This window comes from Pogoniulus pusillus, chromosome 13 (assembly GCF_015220805.1).
Source record: "Pogoniulus pusillus isolate bPogPus1 chromosome 13, bPogPus1.pri, whole genome shotgun sequence".
Classification (NCBI taxonomy): Eukaryota; Metazoa; Chordata; class Aves; order Piciformes; family Lybiidae; genus Pogoniulus; species Pogoniulus pusillus.
Genome location: NC_087276.1, coordinates 19,010,054 through 19,031,971, shown reverse-complemented (window position 1 = coordinate 19,031,971; position 21,918 = coordinate 19,010,054). Strand labels below are relative to the sequence as shown.

The following is a 21,918-nucleotide window of genomic DNA, read 5'->3' as shown; positions in this document are numbered from 1 at the left end:
TGGAGGGTTTTGTTCAATGAGGAATATAAAAGATTCAGCCAAAGGGACCCCCCTCTGACTTGAAATATGAAGTACCACTGCACTTTCTGTGTTAGAGAGAGCATTGTGTGAAGCCATCATGTCTATTATACAAAGAAGATTCAGTGTCCTGGGGTGGGAAGATGCTGAGATGAATGTCCTGCCAATTATGGCAATGCAAAGGGACCCAAATGAAAAACAAAAAAAACTGAGAGCATAAATTTGTTGTGGATTATATGGTGCAAAACAATGGAGATAGAATGCCTTGCATTTCACAGGCTGAGGAAAGGAAGCCTGGAAAAATTATGGCACAAGAATGTGCTTAGTCTCTTTTAAAAATGGCCTGTCCATACTCCATGTCTACAGCAACACTAAAGCTGGAGAGCCCAAGATCCTTTCTCCTTTCAGCAGTAGCCTGTGCTGTCTGCCCAAATGATTTTCTTTTCTTTCTAAGGAAATTGATGTTCCAGCTGTACTACAAACACTTCCTTTCTTGTTGCACCAGTCACTTCATCTCTTAAGGAGTCATTATGCATATGTGTTAATGTGCTGGGTTGAAATTACCCCCAGAATAAAATCACCAGGCTTAAATTATTAGTGAGATATTTAGAAAGACTGAGCACAGGTGCTGGATAAAATGTGGGTAACAGTGCTGAATCCTGTTCATAGATCTGATGATGGCTTTGGGGCTGTTATGAGAACTGCTAGAAGTTATTCACAGAGAGAGTGATTGGCATTGGAATGGGCTGCCCAGGGAGGTGGTGGAGTTGCCATCACTGGAGGTGTTCAAGAAAAGACTGGATGAGGCACTTAGTGTCATGGTCTAGATGACTGGATAGGGCTGGGTGCTAGGTTGGACTGGATGATCTTGGAGGTCTCTCCCAACCTGGTTGATTCTAGGATTCTAAGATTCTATGGTTGTGAGAACTGTTGCAAGTTCTCCTCAGGGGAAAACCTCCAGCTCTGATAACAAGGGTGACAGCTGTGCTGCATACCCAGTATGTGTCTTTCATAGAAAATATCTTTCCTCAGATGCCTCACAAAACATCTAACAAAACCTCAATATGCTAGGGCTTTAAAGTTAATTTAAAGTGCTTTCTTGGCTTTCGTCTTCAGAGGTGAGTTTAACCGGAGAGCTGGAGGGCCCAAGATCCCCTCTCCTTTTGGCAGTAGTCTATGCTGTCTACCCAAATGATTTTCTTCTCCTTCTAAGGAAATTGCTGCTCCAGCTGTACTGCAAACACCTCCTCTCCTGTTACACCAGTCACTCTATCTCTTAAGGAGTCATTATGTATATGCATTCATGTGCTGGGTTGAAATTACCCCCACCAGGTTAGCTCAGAAGGTTTGGAAGCAAAATGAAGCTCTATTTGCAAGCAAGCTAAAATCCAGACGCATAAAATACAATGTTTGTCTGCAAAATAGGGTGGCAGATATATACAATCATTTACAATTCAGAAATAACACAAAGACTCCCTCCAATTGTTCCCCCCACAAGAGCTCTCCCTGGGGCTGTTCAAGGCAAGGTTGGACGTGGCACTTGGTGCCATGGTCTAGCCTTGAGCTCTGTGGTAAAGGGTTGGACTTGATGATCTGTGAGGTCTCTTCCAACCCTGATGATACTATGATACTACTATGAGAAGATCAGAAAAGCCTCACTGCTATCTCCTTAGCCATAACCAAGAGTCTCAGCCGAGGTCAGTGGAGCCATGCAAAAGCATCAGCCAGAGCAGAGAACAGAAAAGGAGGAAGAACAGTTTGTGCAGCACACTGTGTACTAATTAACAACCCAATGGAATGATACAAACTTCTCTATTGTTTTTCTTTTTGCATCCAATGTCCTATTTTATTGACTTTTTACTATCTCTTTACTCAGCATCTCTGGATTGTTCATATTTCTTGCTTATACTTTAGAACCAGAGGGTTGTATGGTCCCGCTCTGGCAGGGGGTTTAGACTTGATGATCTCTTTGGGTCCCTTCCAACCCCTGACATCCTGTGATTCTGTGTAATCCTGAGGGACCAACCCCTCTCTCAGAGCAGGACCAGAGAATCTAGCTCAGGTCACAAAGGAACACATCTGGACGGGGCTGGAAAGTCTCCAGAGAAGGAGACTCCACAACTTCTTTGTGGAGCCTGTAATGTGTTAATGTTAAACATATTTGAATGGTTACCAATGGTTAATTTCAGATCAAGACAGGTGATTCATGTTCCACCTAAGCTGACATTTCTAGAGATTTGAGTATCATCTTTCATAAACACACACATCAATGCCAAGAGCTTCAACAAGGCCAAGTGCCAGGTCAAGCACTTGGGCCACAACAGCCCCAAGCAATGCTACAGGCTTGGGGCACTGTGGCTGGAGAGCTGCTGGCAGAAAGGGACCTGGGGGCTGTAACAGCCAAACAACTCAATATGTGCCAGCAGTGTGCCCAGGTGGCAAGGAAAGGCAAAGGCCTCCTGGCTGGGATCAGAAATGCTGTGCCCAGCAGGAGCAGGGAGGTGATTGTCCCTTGGACTCGGCTCTGGTGAGGCCACACCTGAGTGTTGTGTTCAGTTTTGGGCATCTCAGTACAAGAGAGATGTGGAGGAGCTGGAGCCAATGCAGAGGAGGGCAGGGAAGCTGTGAAGGGTCTGGAGAGTAAATCTGATGAGGAGTGACTGAGGGAGCTGGGGATGGTTAGTGTGAGGAAGAGGAGGCTGTGGGGAGACCTCATTGCTGTCTACAGCTACCTGAAAGGAGGCTGTGGAGAGGCTGCTGCTGGGCTCTGCTCACAGATAATTAGTGATAGAACAAGAGGAAATGGCCTTAAGCTGCCACTGGGTAGGTTTAGACTGGATATTAGGAAGGATTTTTCCCGGTGAGAGTGGTCAGGCACTGGAATGAGCTGTCCAGGGAGGTGGTGGGGTCACCAACCCTGGCTGTGTTTAAAAGTTGTTTGGATGTGGTACTTGAGGATATGGTTTAAGGGTAAACTTTGCAGAGTAGGGATCTGGGTTGGGCTTGGTGATCCTGGGGGTCTTTTCCAGCTGGAATGATTCTGTGTGATTTGGTCTAAACAGGAAGGATTTTGTAAAACCTCCTGCAGTACAAGACAAGTATTTTCTGCAGGTCTGCTGTGGGAGCTGGCTACATCTTAATCAGCTTTTCTCTGCTACAGTGGTGACCTTGGCTCCATTTATTTGAGGATTGTGGTGATCATCCTTCTATGGTCTGTTAAAAGAGGTCCAATTTCAAAGAATTCAAAGAGAAGACAGATGAAATGGTGATTGTCACTGCTAGAGATTATACTCACTCCATAGAATGTGCCTGAAAATCTGTCTTTTGTCCATTGGAAGGGTACTGGCTGACCCTCCCCTCCCAGCTTTTTCATAGAAATCTCCAAAATACTGCTCTGAGCCACAGCTGAAGAGAGGACACAACTCCCAACTCCTGAGTAAATGATGCCAGCCTCTACAATATGAGTGGAACCAATACAGTCTTCTGGTCCTATTACAACTAAATTTGACTTGACCTTTCCGCTCCTTTCCTTCTCCCCTCCCCTGCCCTCCCCTCTCCTCTGCCTCTCCCCCCTCTTCCCCTCCTCTCCCCTCCCTCCCCTTTCCTCCCCTGCCTCTCCTCTCCTCTCCTCTCCTCTCCTCTCCTCTCCTCTCCTCTCCTCTCCTCTCCTCTCCTCTCCTCTCCTCTCCTCTCCTCTCCTCTCCTCTCCTCTCCTCTCCTCTCCTCTCCTCTCCTCTCCTCTCCTCTCCTCTCCTCTCCTCTCCTCTCCTCTCCTCTCCTCTCCTCTCCTCTCCTCTCCTCTCCTCTCCTCTCCTCTCAAAACCTGCTTAAATTGGTGCAAGGCAATAACTTTTTGTTGGTTTGTTGTTTTTTGTTTTATTGTTTGGTTGTTCCTCTTCCTCTCAATATTTGTGATACAAAATCTCCCCTTGTACATAGTGTAAATTCAGCCCAAATTGAGCTGTCAATCATTTCTGAATAGGCTATACAGGAGCTGGCAACTCCAAGAGGACATTGTGAGATGTGAAAAAAAGGAAGCTGTCATGGTGTATGCAGTTGGAAGTTCAGGCTGGCTTCTGCTTTGCTCGTTGAGACATCAGTCATCTCGCTGCAGCAAAGCCAGCAGTGAAACATTTGTCTCTGGTGCAGTTTGAACTTCACAGCCAGTTTTCTAGGAGGGTGTTCCTCATGGAACAAAGAGAGCACCGTGTAAATATATCCTAAGATGATGCATTTTATGCAAGCTTCATTGCCTATTTTAATTGCATTGTAATCATTAAACATATCTGCATGGGATCATTTTATTTTGTAATTAAATCCAAATTCTTGGTGTTAGACAAGAATTCTGATGTCACATGAACAGTTCATTAGATTCATAATTAAAATAGTGAGTAGGCTGGAGAATGAAAGAAGATTTGATTTGGAGAAGCTTCTGATTTCATTGCTTCTGTATCAGCCTGGGCTAGGTTTCTGCAAATGAATGGCACAAAAGCTCGTTGAAACAGGAAGATTTCATTCCATGGCTGGCATGTTCATGGGTCACAGAATCATAGAACTTTAGAGGTTGGAAGGGACCTCTTTGGATGTAAGCTTATGCACATCACATCTTAACAATCATAGAATGGTTTAGGTTGGAAGTGATCTCAAAGCTCATCCAGCTCCAACCCCCTGGCATAGGCAGGGACACCTCCCACTAGAACAGATGTCCCAAGGCCTCATCCAACTTGGCCTTGAACACCTCCAGGGAGGGAGCAGCCACAACTTCCCTGGACAACCTGTGCCAGTGTCTCACCACTCTCACTGGAAAGAACTTCCTAACATCCAGTCTAAATCTCCCCTCTGTCAGTTTAAACCCATTACTCCTCATCCTGTCATTACAAGACCTTGTCAATAGTCCCTCCACAGCCTTTCTGTAGCCCCTTTCAGGTACTGCAAGGCCACTCCAAGGTCTCCTCAAAGCCTTCTCTTCTCTAGGCTGCAGAGCCCCAACTCTCGCAGCCTGTCCTCATAGCAGAGCTGCCGCAACCCTCTGAGCATCTTTGTGGCCTCCTCTGGACTGGCTCAAACAGTTCCATGTCCTTCTTGTGTTGGGAGTTCCAGAGCTGCACACAGTTGGTTGCTCCTCATGACCCCACTGCCCTTGATAAGCCTAAGGACAGCACTGAGGATAAGCTGCTCCATTACCTTTCTGGGGATGGAGGTGAGGCTGACAGGTCTATAGTTGCCTGAGTCCTCCTTCCTACCTTTTTTGGTGATTGGAGTGATGTTTGCCCTCCTACAGTCCCCAGGCACCTCTCCTGTCTGCCACAGAAGATGGTAAAGAGTGGTCTGGCAATGCCCTGTTCCAGATCCCTGAGCCCCCGTGGGTGGGTGTCATGGGGACCCATGGACTTATGGATGTGCAGCTTGCTCAACTGTTCCTTAACCCAGTCCTCATCAACAAGAGAAAACTCTTTTACCATGTTTTTCTACTTTTCTTTCTATCTCCTTCCTTTCCATCTTTTCCCCCCATCTTCCACCTTTCCTTCCTTTTCCTGCACCTCCCTCTTTTCATCTCCATCATTTTCCTCTCCATCCTCTTTCTCTACATCTTTCTACTTTCATCATTACCTCCCCTTTTCTGTATCTGCCCATTTCCCACCCCCCACTGCATTTTCCCTTTTACCCGCCTCCAACCCAGAGCACCTGGGTTCTGTTGGAGTCTCCTCCCACCCCAGGTGTGATCACTTTGCCCTCCCTGCTCACTCCCCTTTATAATCTGCCCCAAGAGAGGCAGAAGCCCTAAGTTTGCCCAACTGGGCAGAGGGATCCTCATCCCATCGTCACTGGTGAGTGCTCATGCTGCATCACTGGGTGAATGGTGGAGGGATTCAAAAGGCTGGGGGGCCTGGTGTGGCCCCCCAGCCAGGTAGGGTAGAGAACTGACAATTACTCTAACATCACCCACGGGTGCTGCTGGGTCTCCTCACTTAGGCTGCTTCTGCTTTAGCTGCTTCTTTTTGCTGAGCTGTGAAACTGTGAAAAGGAGAGGAGGAAACCTGCAAAGTGTTTTGAGAAGCACTGAATGAGCATGGAGGAAATGTCTGAGAATCCCTCACAAGGTAAGTAGAGTAAAACTCAACTCTTGTTGGCAGCTTTATGTCAGAGTGGCTAAAACACTGTCTCATTTTGTAACTGAGTTAAAGGTAGCTTTGTTCAGTGCAAGGTGAGATCCTGACTGTGCTAAGCCATGTCAGGGTAGTAGATGAGTGTGATGCAGTACAGGATTTTACTCTATTAAGCTGCTTGATAGGCAGAGGCTTTGAGAAATTGTGACCTCAACCCATGTGTGTTTCTGCTTCAGACTATTATGTTTCACATGGACTAAGCAGTCTCACTTCACACCATTATGGCTGCAAGGTGCAATTTAAATACAGTCACTAACTTGTACCTTAGTGGTTTTCTTTCCCTGACCCAGAAACAAATGCTGACCTCATGGAACAGTTTTGCACACAAGTGTAGCTATCCCATGTCCTACTTGTCCAAAGAGGGAGAATGGAAAAGGGAGTGACTCAGATTTGGTGATTTGCTTGGGTCTAATTAAGGAGATTAACACCATAAATCCATACAAAAGGAGGCTTTATTGTTAACTGCCTGGGTAAAGTTCTGCTTGTATCTAGGATGTGTCTACGAGAAAAGGGAGAGAGAAAAAGAGATAGAGAACAGATAAAGATCAAGATCACCACTCAGGGTTCCATTGATGGCAGCCCTGACTATTCCTTGGGTATTTTGTGTTGGGGGTACCTGCCAGTGTGTTCATGTGGTGAACTTTCAGCCAGACACTCATGTTTTTGTCATTCTAAAACATGACCAATGTGTGCATTGGTTTAGAGAGTTGCTTCTAGAGCTGTTTATTTGAGGCACTGGTTTACTTTCCTGTTATTGTTGATCCCCAGAATGCCATCACAATGAACAACTAACCTGTCACTAGAACAAAGGCATGATGAGCACTATGAGGAGAGGCTGAGGGAGATGGGGTTGTTCAGCCTGCAGAAGAGGAGGCTCAGGGCAGACCTTATTGATCTCTAAAACTACCTGAAGGGAGGTTGTAGCCAGATGGGGTTGGTCTCTTCTCCTAGGCACTCAGTGCCAGAACAAGAAGATGCAGCCTCAAGCTGTGCCAGGGCAGTTTCAGGCTAGACGTTAGGAAGAAGTTCTTCTTAGAGAGAGTGATTGGCTTTGGAATGTGCTGCCTGGGGAGGTGGTGGAGTGACCATCCTTGAAGGTGTTTAGAAGGAGGCTGGATGAGGCAGTTGGTGCCATGGCTTAGTTAATTAGAAGGGTTAGGTGATAGGTTGGACTCAATGATCCTGGAGGTATTTTCTAAGCTGGTTAATTCTGTGATAATGGAGGGCTACAACTGGGAATAAAATTTCATACTTCAGACATTGTTAGCAGAGTCAGAAATTTGCAGATGTAGCAGGAAGAAGAATAGTTGTCTCACACCTGAATGACAGAACCTGATGATGAAGGAGAGGAGGATGTCTTCTGCAGTGACAAATGATGGTAAAGTTGTTTTCCATCTCTGTGCCACTTACTGCATTTGGCAAGCAGGCAGGGGAAGAGCTGCCATGAAGGCAGAAGAGGATGACCTATCTCACAGGAGACAAAAGCCTGCAGTATGACAATTACTCATGTCAAAACAAGTTTTATTTGGATTAATTTGTATTTACAGTGCATCTGTGTGTACAGATTGGATATTTATTAAGTGAGTCTAAACCTGTTTACTTACTAAGCCATAACCTCTCCTTGCCAATAAGCTTACATTAACTACCTGTGTACTTGTAATGGCTTAAATCAGAGCAAATTGAGTCAAACCAACCCACCAGTTTTACCTGGCTGTTTTCCCTACACACAAGTGAGGGAAGAGTAACACACAAACACTCAGGACTGAGACAAACATAAGTGAGATAAGAATAGAGTTTGCTGAGTGAAATCAGGCAAACATGGCACAAAATGCACAACTCCCTCAGCCTGTGTGCAGAAAACGCAGGGCACAGCAGTGGCAAGCAGGAGAAAGCCAGCCCAAGGGCCAAGCCAATCCCTCCTTGTCCTGCCACCAGCCCAGTGGAAAAGACAACACTCAAGAACCCAGAAGCAGCAACCAGCACAGGAAGTCTCCCATGCTGTAGTCTGGACTTCAAGCCCCATCACACTTTGCTCCAGACAGCTCTTTCATTCCTGAAGCTGGCAGGGCTGCAGCATGGTGTAGATGGCAGCAGCAGGTTCAACTCAACCCACGACAGTACTGCAGGTGTGCACCCACCCATAGAGGTAGACTCTTCTGTGAGTACATCCAGGACTCCAAGCAGCTGACAGAAACAGGACCAGGTCAGGGTTCTGTTACCTGAAAACAGAAGCTTTCCAGTCTTTCCATTCTCATTACAAGAATATTTCTCTCTACTCTGTGTGATAGTTTGAGGCTCATTGGCATATTTTAATGAGAGAATTGTGGAAAAGTAATAATGATGATGTCTACATCATTCATTGTTTGCTGAGAGGGATAAAAAGTCAAAAGAGGAACACAGAGCAGACAAAGACTGATTGTTTATAGGTTGGACTCGATGATCCTAGAGGTCTTATCCAACCTGGTTGATTCTGTGATTCTCTGTTGCTGGATCTAATTGCTCTGGTCTGTGATGCTGCTCCCTTTTGCTTCTCCTTTGATTTGCTCTAATATCACTCCCCTGATCTCAGCTGAAGCTAACACAAGTCTTGTTGGCTTTTGAGCTTTTCTGGCTTTTGTTATTGTTTGTCTGAGTTAGAGAGGGAGAAGAAGGGGGAGTAGGTTTGAGCCCTTCTAGGCAGTTTCTTTATCTGTGAGGGAGTTTGGATTTCTGTATTTTTAATTTGTATGTAGCTGTAAATAGTTGGAAATGTTGTGTATATGTGCTTGTAAATTTTGCCATGCTGTAAATAGAGCTTCATTTTACTTCCAAGCCATCTGAGCTGATCTGGTAAATTTCAGTTAGTGTGTGTGGGGGTAAGAGTTCCTAACCCATGCCACAGTGGTACCATTAAAATTGCTCCCCAAAATAAAATCATCAGGGTAGCGCTGAAGGTTTGGATCAAGATAAAGCTCTATTTTCAGCAAAACTAAAAGCATATCATACAATGCATATGTAGAAAGTATGTTCAGAGTTGGGAAATAACACAAAGAAGCCCCCTGGACAGACCCAGAAGGGGCTAACAGCCACCTTCTTCTCTGCCCCCCACCTCACACCTCAGAGAGAAAAACAGTCCCTACTGTTATCTACTCAGCCAAGGTTTAGTGTAGCCATGCAAGATCAACCAGCATGGGGAAGAGGAAGGAGACAGAAGAGTTTGTGCAGCAGAATTTATACTGGCTCAACAAACAAACAAAATGATACAGACTTATCTATCATTTTCATAACCAATCCTCTATTTTATTTGCTTTTTTGCTTCCTACCTCCCCCCCATTCAATCTCTGGAATTTTCCTAATCTATGTTTAGAATTTAGTCTTATTAGAGTGGTAACTCTGCACTACCACATATACACCATAAAAACATGGAAACTGTTGCAGGCTCACAGGATGTCAGGGGTTGGAAGGAACCCAAAGAGATTGAGTCCAGCTACCCTGCCAGAGCAGGACCACACAATCTAGCTCAGGTCACATAAGAACACATCCAGACAGGCCTGGAAAGGCTCCAGTGTAGGAGACCCTGCAACCTCTCTGGGGAGCCTGTTCCAGTGCTCTAGGACCCTTACAGGAAAGAAATTTCCCCTTGTGTTGAGGTGGAACCTCCTGTGCTGCAGCTTCCATCCATTGCTCCTTGTCCTATCCTAGGGAGCAAGTGAGCAGAGCCTGTCTCTCTGCTCCTGACCCCCAGCCCTCAGATGCTTATAAACATTAGATCCCCTCTCAATCTTCTTTTCTCCAGACTAAGCAGCCCCAGGTCCCTCATCCTCTCCTCATCAGGCAGTGCTCCAGACCCCTAATCATCCTCGTTGCCTTCCGTGAGGACTCTCTCTAGCAGATCCCTGTCCCTCTTAAACTGGGAAGTCTATTTCCCAGGCATCGCTGGCAATAGTGCATGTAGAGTCACTAATGATATCCTTCTTACTGAAATATTTGGCTTTTTTAACACACAAGTACAGGACTAATTAGTAATTTAATGTATGTATGATAAGGATTTTCAGGAAAGTTCCTGCACAGCTTGAGCTACATGAATTAAAAGTAATTTCCAGCATAAAGGATGTATGTTGAAGAGGTCATTTTAGGAATGAAAGCATTCTAATGCCACCTAGGATTTGAACATAAGTTCCTTTTCAGTACAGCTAATAATTTGACAGTTTAGTAAGTTCTGTTTCATTCTTCCATCAACAGAATTTGTAAAACTCAGCAGTTACAAGATCATAAAATGATTATATTTAAACCTTTTATTAGAGTAAAAAGGAATGCAAATCCACTCCTTCCCTGTGTGTCACCTCTTTGTGTTTGACTCCATCAGGAAAAGAATCCCTCCAGCCTCTTTTACCTAAAATAGGTGCTAAACAGATGTTCAACACAAATGTTTTTTCAAGTCTCTTATCACTTAGTTTTGGCTACAAGTCATCAATTCCTTGTGGACTTGAAGTTGGACTCTTTAAATATAATTCTTTTTCTCTAGAGAGATGAAGTACACCTCAAGAGTTGTGTTCAGTTCTGGGCCACTCACTGCGGGGAGGACATTGAGGGTCTGGAGCATGTCCAGGGAAGCGCAACAAGGCTGGAGAAGGGCCTGGAGTATCTGGGCTATGAGGAGCAGCTGAGGGAGCTAAGGGTGTGCAGGCTGCAGAAGAGGAGGCTGAGGAGAGACCTCGTGAACAGTGTTCTTTCGACAACAGAAGTATGTTGCCCAAGGTGAAAATGTCTAAAATCTAACAGGATGACTTCTGGGTCACAACAGCTCTGTGGTAAGCTACAGACCTGGGGATGTGTGGCTGGAAAGCTACAACTTGGAGAGGGACCTGGAGGTGTTAGCTGGCAGTCAATTGAATGAGAGCCAGCAGTGCCCCGGTGGCCAAGAAAGCCAATGGCAGCCTGGCTTCAGTTGGAAACAGGGTGGGCAGCAGGGATAGAAGGTGACCCTAGCCCTGTGCACAGCACTGCTGAGGCCACACCTTGAGTGATATGCTAAGCTCTAGGCCACTCACTCCAGGAAGGACACTGAGGGGCTGCAGGCTGTCCAGAGCAGGGCAGTGAGGTTGGAGAAGGGCCTGGAGCAGCTGGGCTGTGAGGAGGAGCTGAGGGAGCTGGGGGTGTGCAGGTTGCAGAGGAGGAGGCTGAGGGCAGACCTCATTGGTCTCTACAGCTCCTTGCAGGAAGGTTGGAGCAAGGAAGGGGCAGCCTCTGCTCCTTGGTGGCAAGAGACAGGAGCAGAGGAAGTGGTTCCAAGCTGCCCCAGAGGAGGTTCAGGATGGATGATTATTATTATTTCTTCCCAGAGAAGGTTCTCAGACATTGGAATGGTCTGCCCAGGGCAGTGCTGGAGTCCTCATCCCTGAAGGTGTTCTGGGGCCTGTGGAGCTGTGCTTCTGGACGTGGTTTGGTGTTGACTGACCCTGCAGTGCTGGCTCAAAGTTTGGACTGGATGAGCTTGGAGGGCTTTTCCAACCGGACGCTTTTGCTGTGCTTTCTGCTTTCTGAAGTGGAGAAAATGAAATGACAATCTAGAAGTAAAACAAGTGGAGGCCACACCAGACGTGTACATTCCATCACTGGACTGCCTGATTCCAATAAGTGCTTGCTCAAATTTGGCTCTGCTTCCTTTGTGTACTGGGGAATCAGAATACTTTTAGTATGGGCAAGAGGTCAAATTTCTTCCTTCATACATCCCTCTGCTTCAAAAGTGAAGCAATTAATTGCTAATCATCTGTTTTTCACTCATTAGAGATTTCTTCTATCTTCTTTTTACTTTCAGCCTGTGCTCATGACATTTCCTTTCCATTTGTGCTTCTGACAGGTTTTGAATCTGTAACTGTTTGGAACTTTCTGTTTTCCTGTTTGTGGAAACTCATTAGTTTGATTGTCATTTTTTTTTCTCAGAACTTTATCTCAACTCTTAGTAAACCCCAGAAATACATCTTTATGCTAGTTTGAGCCTAGCTGGGAGATTGTAGTGATAGGAATTAGATTATAGGCTGTGAAAAGGAAACGATGCTGATGTCTACTTCACTCACAGACTTGCTGAGATGTATAAGAACACAAACACAGATAACAGATAGAGAACACAGATAACTCTGGCTTTGGGCTGCACTTCTCTGTCTCTCTAACCTGCTCTCTGTGTGACTAATACTTCTGCTTCCTAACCCCCCTATGCAGATCCTCCACACTCACCTTGAACATAAGGCAAACTCTGGGGTAAGGTAGAGGGGTGGGAAGAAGGTGGAAGGGTGGTTGGGAGCCTCTCCTGGGGACTCAGGTTTCTGGGAGGGCTGCTGTGTTTCTGTATTACTTTGTAACTTGTCTATTTCTGTATTTAGCTGTATATATTGTAAATACCTGCTTGTATCTTGTGCTAAGTTGTAAAGATAAAGCTTCATTCTTTAATTTCCATCTCAGCTGAATCTAGTCTGGGTGATTTTTATGCAGTGTGGAGGGGTGGGTAACACCCAAACCATCACAATCTTTTTTTATGAAAGGTTTATGTGGCAGCCCCACTTCTAATTTGCCTGCTTCAGTCTAGCTTTGGACCTCTCTCAGTCACTTGTTGTACTCTCTGCCACTAGGATTTACAGTCCTAGTGGTTCTTTCCCTTCAGGCTCTGCTGCCAAAAGGCACTCAATGCACTGGTTAAATTGTCAGCATTGTTTTTTTTAAATCTAATAAAAAATAATCATAAAAAGATTTGGGTTTCTGTTCTTGCATTTCAATACATGCTCTGTGAAACGGGAAAACTGAAACAGTCCTGTGATAAACTAATCCAATAGCCTTCCATGAAACCATGGCCAAAAGGGTAGACAAAAGCAGAGCTGTGTGTGTCATACACCTTGGCCTCAGTCTGGAGAGGAGAAGGATCCAAGGTGCCCTTATTGTGACTTTTCAGTATCTTAAGGGGGCCTATGAGAAAGCTGGGGAGGGACCTTTTAGGATGTCAGGTAGTGATAGGACTGAGGGAATGGAACAAAGCTAGAAATGGGTAGATTCAGACTGGATGTTAGGAGGAAGTTCTTCCCCATGAGGGTAGTGAGACCCTGAAATGGGTTGTGTGGTCCCATCGCTTGAGATTTTTAAGGCCAAGCTGGATGAGGCTCTAGACAGCCTGGTCTAGTGTGAGGTGTTCCTGCTTATGGCAGGGGGGTTGGGACTGCATGATCCTTGTGGTCCCTTCCAACCCTGACTGATTCTAGGATTCCACGAGTCTCAGGCTTTTGATACTGTCTCATAGACACCCTCATAGAACAGCTCAGGAGATGTGGCAGAGAGGGTTGGTCTGTGAGGTGGATTTTAAACTGCTCAACTATAGAATTCAGAGATTTTTCATCAGTGGCAGAGTCATTATAAAGGCCTGTAGCCAGTGGTGCTCCCCATAGATCAGTGCTGGGTCCAGTTTTGTTCAGCCTCTTTTAGGGATGAGGGCATTGAGTGCACCCTCAGCAAGTTCCTTGATGATATGCAACTGGGGGAGGGAGGTGCTGACACTCCTCAGGCTGTGTTGCCATCCAACCAGATCTGCACAGGCTGAGAGCTGGGCAAAGACAAACCTCATGAAGGTCAAGAAGAAGTGCAGGGTCCTGCATCTGGAAAGAAATAACAACAAGCACCAGTACAGGTTGGGGCTGCCCTGATGGAAAGCAGCTCGATGGAGAAAAAGCTTGGAGTGCTGGTGGGCAGCAAGTTCTGCATGGGACAGCAATGTGCCCTTGTGCCAAGAGAGCTAATGGCATCCTGGGGTGCATCAGGAAAAGTGTGGCCAGCAGGGCTAGGGAGGTTCTTCTCCCCCTCTTCTATACCCTGTTGAGACCACACCTGCAATACTGTGTCCAGTTTTGGGCTCCCCAGCACAAGAGAGACAGGGACCTGCTGGAGAGAGTCCAACAGAGATCCATGAGGATGACTGGAGGACTTGAGCATCTCTCCTGTGGAGAGAGACTGGGGCTGTTTAGTCTGGAGAGGAGAGGGTTGAGAGATCTGATCAATGTCTATAAATATCTGAGGGGTGGGTGTCAAGTGCAGGGAGCCAAGCTCTTTAGGTAGTGCATAGCAATAAACCAAGAAGCAATAGATCCAAACTGGAACAGAGAAGGTTTCAGCTCAACATGAGGAGAAACTTCCTTACAGTGAGGGTGACAGAACCCTGGAGCAGGCTGCCCAGAGAGGTTGTGGAGTCTTCTTGTCTGGAGACTTTCAAAACCGACCTGGATGTGTCCCTCTGCAAACTACACTGCATGATCCTACTTTGGCACAGGGATTTGACTGGATCCCTCTGGAGGTCCCTTCCAACCTCTGATATTCTGTGACTCTGTGATAAGGCACCTCAGCTTCTGTTACTAGTGCCAGTTTGAGTCTTAAGAGAGGCAGTGTCCACATCCTCTCTCAATTACATCCTTTGAAAAAGGCTCTTGTAGTCCAGAGAAGACTGAGAAAGTTGCCTTCTAAATACCACTTCTCCAATCCAGTGTCAGTAAATAGCTATGGCAGTTGTCATCTTTTCCACTTTGGCCCATTTCTTGTCAGAACATTGAATCTGGTTATTTTTTCCTTGCTGTTTTGATGCATGCTGTTCTCTCCAGTTCTTCATAGTCATCTAGCAGCTTTGAGAAAATGATTTTCAGAGAAGGACAAAGGCCAGCTTGCAGAAATCTATCCTAAGACACAGAAAATGTAATTGGCTCTATAAATAGAAAATCAAGTTTTGCTTTTGAAGTGAGAAGCAGTGGAATAATTTCCAGTATGGAGGCTTTTGGGTTTCTTTTTTTTTTTGTTATTTCTATGAGACAGGTCCTATTTTTGTTCAGCTGAAATTAATGCAATAAAAATATCAGTCCTGAGGACTTTGATTAGAGAAAGTTTAACTTTCTGAATATTAATAATGGAAATAATATCTGGGCCATAGCTTGGAACACAACTCCTTGTACAATGAAAAATGTGTGTTGCTGTTGCTATCATCAGTTCAAAATCAATGATGCTGCTGTGCCTGGCCTTTCTGATTTCTCACTGGTGTCCTGCTCTGAGCTGGACTAGCACCAATTCTGGTCAAGGCTATGACTTCCCAACTCAGTCTCTGCTCTCTGAGGCACTTTCTGAAGGTCAGGGCAGCTTTGCACAGCCAGGGGCTGGTGAGAGCAGACAGAAGCTGATGGAGAGTATCTGCCCAGGGCTGAAGTGCAAACCAAAATCACTGCTGAATCTGGCTCTTGCAGGGAGGAGTGGACAAGACAGTTGGCTCTAAACTGACCAGCAAGGGACTCCATCCCATGATCATTTTCAGAATAAAGCTGAGTCATCACAACAGCAAAGCCTCTTCTTCAATGACCAAAACTGATCACGATCCATGCATTCCAGAATCCAGACCCTAAATCCTGTTCCTGCCTGCTTATGAGTCCAGTCTGGGATTTGCCCAGCACCTGACCCCAGCATCAGTCTCTCTCTTGTCTTCTATTTCACTTCCCTTTGGGAAGGCAGAGGGGTTGATGGAGAGCCTCTGGCACTCAGCTGGTGACCAGCACAGCCCTGACCTCTGAGAACTGATAAACATTTGGTTGAGTTTCTGTACTACCTGAGAATTTAAAACAGATCATAGTGTCATGAGCTTTCCCTCTATACTAACTAATGTGAGAGAGCATGCAGGAGAGAAGAATAATATGCCTGGTATGATTGAAATAATAAATATCAGTTTAGAGTAAAACTTTAGGGTCACTTAATGCCCATGTCTAATAGGAATGATTCCAGAGAGGCCAGCAGAGTAGAGATAATTCAGCACATCTCAGAGTCTGGCTATTATGTGAGCTGTTCACTCAGTGCATCCTATCATGGAGCTGGATGGAAAGCCACACAGTGCCCGAGGACATGCCCACAGCCTACAGCTCTCACGCACTAGGACATTTCAATGACACTTGCCACACTGATTGCAGTCAGAGCTCTTGAATCATGAGGAGAGAAAAAATAGCCCCACACTCCCCTAGGCTTTCTGTCCACGTGTTGCTTTTAAAAATGGTCTGTGTAAAATGAAGCTTCAGCATTTCAGGAATGCCTGGCATGCTTATTAGGAGACAAAATACCTAGTAAAGTGTATTAAATACAGCAGCAAATGGGGCAAAGTTAAAGCTGTGGCCTGCTCCTGCACAGCAGTCATCTGTGCCCAGCTCTCCCTGGATCACGAAAGCCATGAAAGGAACACGAATGCAGAACAAGTCATACAACTTTTGGAGGGTCTGGATATGATGGAAGGAAAAGAAAAGAAGATTATAATTTCACAAAGGTGTGATTCCTGCTAAAATTCAAGGTGGCATGTCTAAATTTGGTCAAATGATGTCAGCAGCATTTACAGTTGTAAAGATACTCAGGAGGAGAAGTTGAACATATGCTCAGACCAAGGATTATAGAATGATAGAATCATTTAGGCTGGAAAAGGTCTTTATGATCACCAAGTACAACCATTAACCTTGCACTGCCAAGCCCACTGCTAAACTATGTTCCTCAGCACCACACCTACTCATCTGTTAAATCCTTCCAGGGATAGGGACTCCACAGTTTCCTTGGGGCAGCCTGCTCCAGGGCTTGGCAACCCTTTGTAAATTTGGAAGAATTTCTTCCCTGAATCTAAGCCTTCCATGGTGCAACTTCTTGTCATTCCCTCTTGTCCTGTCACTTGCTGCTCGGGAGAACAGACTAACACCCATCTCACTCCAACCTCCTTTTGGAGAGTTGTAGGGAGTGAGGAGGTCTCCCCTGACCCTTCTTTTATTCCTTCTAAACAACTCCAAATCATAGAATCAACCAAGTTGGAAGAGATCTCCAAGATCATCCAGTCCAACCTATCACTCAGCCCTAGCCAATCAACCAGACCATGGCACTAAGTGACTCATTCAGGCTTTTCTTGAACACCTCTAGGGACAGCGACTCCACCACCTCCCTGGGCAGCCCATTCCAATGGCAAATTCCCTGATCTGCTCTTCACAGGACTTGAGCTTTAGACTCTTCATCAGCTTCATCGCAGTACATCTAGTCCTAGCCTTTTCCTTGGCAAGCCAGCTACTGATGCAGTATTTGAACCTGCAAGATTTCAGGGACACAAACAGGCAGAGAAGTCACTATTGGGGCTGGGCAGCATCCACAAAAATTGCTTTTAGACTTGTTTAGCTGCCCAGTTCTGTTCACGTTAGACTCACAAAGCACAAGGTGAAAGGAAAGTGGTAAGACTACTTCATTCACTATTAATTCCAGGCAGCAACTGTATCCTGGGCTGCAGATAGAGAAGTGTGGCCAGCAGAGCAAAGGAAGGGATTCTGCCCCTTTGCTCTCCTGAGACCACACCTGGACTACTGTGTGCAGCTCTGGAGCCAGCATAAGAAGGACATGAAACTATTTGAGCCAGTCCAGAGGAAGCCACAAAGATGCTCAGAGGGCTGCAGCAGCTCTGCTGTGAGAACAGGCTACAAGAGTTGGGGCTCTGCAGCCCGGAGAAGAGAAGGCTTTGAGGAAAACTTCGAGTGGCCTTCCAGTAGCTGAAGTGGGCTACAGGAGGCCTAGAGAGGGACTATTGACAAGGTCTTGCAGTGACAGGATGAGGAATAATGGGTTTGAACTGGCAGAGGGGAGAATGAAACTGGATGTTAGGAAGTTCTTTGCAGTGAGGGTGGTGAGACACTGGCACAGGCTGCCCAGGGAGGTTGTGCCTCCTCCCTCCTCGGAGGGGTTCAAGGCCAAGTTGGCTGAGGCCTTGAGACATCTGTTCTAGTGGGAGGTGTCCCTGCCTAAAGCAGGGGTTGGAACTGGATGATCTTTGAAGTCCCTTCCAACCTAAACCATTCTATGATTCTAAGTTTATCTATCCACTGTTAAGAGCACTGTTGTCCTGCAACAATTAGGCTAGCATTAAAGATAGAAGATAATCCCCTGGTACTACAAGCTGTTCCAATTTCCTAGACACACAAGGTATTAAGAGAGCTTTAGAATGCATTTTCCCCCTTTCAGCTCAGATTCAGCTGGTACTTTCTGCATTTGTCACAGTCACAACAAAACCATCTGTCTTACGACAGTGATTCTATGCCCAAAGAACTCCTTTGATAAGTATGGTGATAATTAAGTTTTCTCATTTATCTGGCAGAGTCTTTGACAAAGGGTAACAAAGACTCTACAGAGCTTTGCCTGCTTAATCAATGTTTTTATTATTAATGAAGCATTAATATTTTCTTTATTGTCTTTGTGTCATTTTCAGGGTATTTTTTTTCAGTGACTAGAGGAACGTGGAATAACTTCAGAAACCTGCACTGGTTTACTCTGAAATTGCTGCAGTTCTTGAAACTCCTCAAACCTGGATGTGTCTTAAAATCTCCACTTATATCCAAGTGCATTTTAAATTACAGAACCATATATTAGGCTCTACATCTGTTGGAGCACATCTTATTAGCTAGCATAGTTACAAAGAGTGAGCAAACAATAAAGTTATGTTAATACAGGCTTATTTAAAGCTAAAAACCTGAAAGAGGTCAGTACAGGGACCAGTATTATTCAATGTAGTCATTAATAACCTAGATGAGGGCATGGAGGGCACTGTTAGCAAGTGTGCTGATGACACCAAGCTGGGTGGAGTGGCTGAGACACACTGGAGAGTTGTGCTGCCATTCAGAGAGACTTAGGCTGAGAGTTGGGCAGGGAGAAATTTAATGCAGTTCAACAGGGGCAAGTGTAGAGTTGTGCACCTGGGAAAAAAACACCCCAGGGATCAGTACAGGTTGGGGACTGACCTGCTGGAGAGCAGTGAAGGGGAGAAGGACTTGGCAGTCCTGGTGGATGGAAGGATGGCCATGAGCCAGCAGTGTACTCATGTGGCCAGGAAGGCCAATGCCATTCTGGGGTCGATTAGAAGGGCTGTGGTGAGTAGGTTGAGGGAGGTTCTCCTGCCCCTCTGCTCTGCCCTGGTGAGGCCACATCTGGAGTACTGTGTCTGATTCTGGTCCTTCCAGTTTAAAGAGGACAAAGAACAGCTTGAGAGAGTCCATCACAGAGCCACAAAAATATTTAAGGAGATCGAACACCTTCCTTATGAGGAGAGACTGAGGAGCTGGAGCTTGTTAGCTTGGAGAGGAGGAGACTGAGGGGTGATCTCATTTGTGTTTATAAAGATGTAAGGGGTGAATGCCAGGAGGCTGGAGCCAGGCTCTGCTGGGTGATGCCCAGTGACAGGACAAGGGGTAATGGGTAGAAGTTGAGGCATGGGAGGCTTCATGTGAACCTGAGGAAGAAATTTTTCCCTGTGAGAGTGACAGAGCACTGGAACAGGCTGCCCAGGGGGGCTGTGGAGTCTCCCTCTCTGGTGATATTCAAGAACCATCTGGACGTGTTCCAGTGTGATCTGCTCTGAGTGACCCTGCTCTGGCAGGAGGCTTGACAAGACGATTTTTTGAGGTCCCTTCCAGCCCCTGGCTTTCTATGATTACTGATTACATGTCCTCATTAGGCATTTCTTAAGTCAGACACCTGCTTTTCACAGCTGTGGCCACTGAAGATGGAAAGACAAAATATTTTCTCGTTACAGTTTAATAATTTTAATCCAATTCAGAAAGTGATAAATGGGTAGCAGATTAATTATTTTAAATTTGGGCCAGACAAAAGGAAGAGAAGAATTTACTGGTAGATGGCAGGGGAAAAAAAGGAAGGACAGTGGGGAAATAAATGCAGAACAAGGAATAACCTAAGAATTTGTTTCCTGCATTTGGCTCTTATTGACTGTAGGGAGACTTTCAAGTAGGACCAAAGTGTTTTTAATGACTACACCTCCAGGGATGGTGACTCCAACACTGCCCTGGGCAGACCATTCCAATGTCTGAGAACCTTCTCTGGGAAGAAATATTTCCTAGGATCCAGCCTGAACTTCCCCTGGGGCAGCTTAGAACCATCTCCTCTGCTCCTGTCCCTTGCCACCAAGGAGCAGAGGCTGCTTCCTCCTTCCTCCAACCTCCCTGCAGGCTGCTGTAGAGCAATGAGCTCTGCCCTCAGCCTCCTCTTCTGCAGCCTTCACTCCCTTAGCCCCTCCTCACAGCCCAGCTGCTCCAGGCCCTTCTCCAGTCTTGCTGCCCTGCTCTGGACTGGCCGCAGCCCCTCAGTGTATTTCCTGGAGTGAGTGGCCTAGAGCTTAGCATAGCACTCAAGGTGTGGCCTCAGCACTGCTGTGCACAGGGCTAGGGTCACCTTCTATCCCTGCTGCCCACCCTGTTTCTAACTGAAGCCAGGCTGCCATTGGCTTTCTTGGCCACCTGGGCACTGCTGGCTCTCATATTTAATCGACTGTCAAACATCACCCCCAGGGATGTGGCTGCAGATTTCCATCCACACATCCCCAGGCTGTGGCTTACTATGGGGTGGTTGTGACCCAGAATTCATCCCGTTAGATTTTAGACAGCATTTTCATCTTGGGCAACACACTTCTGTTGTCAAAAGAACACTGTTCATGTACAAACAGGTACATGTTCATGTATAAACTGTTCATGTACAAACCTATGAGAATGAGACTGTGCATTACCTGCTTTTTGGTCTTCAAAAATTCAAGATAGAAGCTTTACTTCTCAGGGGTAGCAGCACAAAATTATGGAAGCTGGGTGTTCAAAACCTAGATTTTATGGCAGTATGAAGAAGTAGTAAGACAACACAGAAACAGCAACTGAACTCTATCAAGGTTTCCTACTTACTTTCCTGATAGTAGGCAGCTGAAAGAGCAGAAGTGATAATATGGATGGAAGTGTGAGAAATCCAGGGGACTCTGTGCTTTTCTTTTTCTTCCTGTGCTTGCTGACTCCACAAAAGCTGAGCCTTGGTTTGTTTGTGCCTAATATCAAAGGTATTTTCAAAGTAACTGCACTCATTTTCTGGAATGATAGGCTTGACAAGTGTGCACTTTTGCTTCTTATGTGGCATATTTTATTTTTTTTTACTGTAATTTGGAACTGTAATACTACACATTGCTGAAAGTGAAAACAAGTACTGCTTGAATAGCACAGACATGAAGAGAGTCACAAAGCTGACGTTAGATTCCTCAGGAGAAATTCTAACTTTGTTTCCTCAGCAGTGGATTGATCTCCTTTTCAAACCCACAGTGTTCATGTCAGGAAAATAGTTTATTAGCCCAGATGAGTTGTTTAATGCTTGTGTCTAAGCGAAGGCAATATCCTTGTCCAAAGACTGCAATTGGCTGGCAATGCATTGGCTAGACACAACCTCATGTTCTGCAAGGTCTCTCCAGAAGTTGCCTGAAATGGTCATTTATTGATCAGTCCTGCATGCTAATGCAATGCAACATTTCACACATGATTGAGAAGATTATTAATTCATGAGATGGCAGAGAGATCCCTACAGGAACTTGCTGAAATGTTCATTAAGTTACCAGAAGCAAGGATGCTGAAATAAAACAAGTGTTGAACTCTGTATTTCGAGAAGGCACAGGCTGCATTTAGAGCCCTTGGACCACAACTGCTTCTGTAACTGCATCAGTACTGAAAGAAACCTATACCCAGAATCACAGAAGTCTGTATTGGAAGGGACCTGCAAAAGTCATCTAGCCACAGGCTCACAGGATGTCAGGGTTTGGAAATGACCCAAAGATATCCAACTCACCCTGCCAGAGCAGGACCACACAATCTAGCTCAGGTCACACAGGAACACATCCAGACAGACCTTGAAAGGCTCCTCTGGAGGAGAC

General features: G+C 45.7%; 1 long non-coding RNA gene across 1 annotated transcript; it reads left to right on the top strand.

The window, feature by feature from the left end:
• Positions 1–5,724: 5,724 nt before the first annotated feature.
• Positions 5,725–12,268, top strand: LOC135180325 (uncharacterized). The gene is made up of 3 exons (XR_010304392.1): positions 5,725–5,846; positions 5,992–6,119; positions 11,507–12,268. It is a non-coding gene; the product is annotated as an uncharacterized LOC135180325 (long non-coding RNA).
• Positions 12,269–21,918: the final 9,650 nt, after the last annotated feature.